Source organism: Frankliniella occidentalis, unplaced genomic scaffold (assembly GCF_000697945.3).
Source record: "Frankliniella occidentalis isolate FOCC.00 unplaced genomic scaffold, Focc_3.1 Scaffold288, whole genome shotgun sequence".
Taxonomy (NCBI): Eukaryota; Metazoa; Arthropoda; class Insecta; order Thysanoptera; family Thripidae; genus Frankliniella; species Frankliniella occidentalis.
The window spans coordinates 197,339-198,354 of NW_026267414.1; the positions used below are offsets into that span (position 1 = coordinate 197,339).

The following is a 1,016-nucleotide window of genomic DNA, read 5'->3' on the forward strand; positions in this document are numbered from 1 at the left end:
CCCGAATCACCGGATGGCGTGCGTCGCACTTTAAATTTAAAACTCCTCGCCCTTACCACTTCATAATCCATCTCTGCTACGCAAACACCACCACCGGGGCACGGCCCATTCACCCAGACGTCTTTCACCCAACACTCCATTGACCCAAAGTCCGTTCACCCAGGGTCTTTTCACCCCCTAATATTCACCCAAGGCCCTTTCACCCTCGATTTCATCTCACCCATGCCTGGATAATTCACCCAGAAATGAATTTCAAATGCAAGGGATGAGAGGGCTTGCAGACTGCATACCGTGACCCGGACGACGACACAGTTCGCAACGGCTTCAAAGAAGTCGTCGGCCTCGCCTTCGTGCCTGTTAATGACGTCACAGAAGCCTGCGAAGAAGTTTTGAACAACTTGCCGGACCGAATGGTGAACTTCGGAGACTACTTCGAACGCACCTATGTCGTCGGGCGGAGAAGACGAGGAAACCGCCGAGGAGCACCGCCACGGTACCCTCGCTTGTGGTGGAACCAGTACCGGGCCGCAAGGAAAAACGAGCCGCGCACCAACAACGCCACTGAAGCCTGGCACAGCCGCTTCCAAACCATAGTAGGAAAGAGCCACCCGTCGCTGTACAAGCTGATTGCCGAGTTCCAAAAGGAGGAGGCTGACGTGGAGTTCCAAAAGGAGGAGGCTGACGTGAAGGTCAACGAGCGCCTTGAAACTCTGACCAGACGCTACGAGGAGTTCAAGTCAACGGACCGCATACTAGAATATGTTCGTGCCTGTGGAAATACTGTAGCCTTGTAATAAAACTAAAAATAAATGAAAAATAAATGTGGGTGAAGAGCTTCGTGGGTCAATCATACACTTGGGTGAAGTAACCGGGGGTGAAATACTTGTGGGTGAATTACGTCTGGGCCAAAGTTACGTTGGGTCAATAGCTCCTGGGTGAGTGGGCCTAGATCCCCACCACCACCCCTTTCTCCCCTCCACTCGAAGGAGTCCTCCTACGTGTCAACTATATGGGAA

General features: G+C 52.6%; 1 protein-coding gene across 1 annotated transcript in view; it reads right to left on the reverse strand.

Annotated features, from left to right (window-relative positions):
• LOC113202476 (protein-tyrosine sulfotransferase) overlaps window positions 1–1,016 on the reverse strand; it is a gene marked incomplete in the record, with an annotated part of 64,530 nt that overhangs the window by 3,991 nt on the left and 59,523 nt on the right.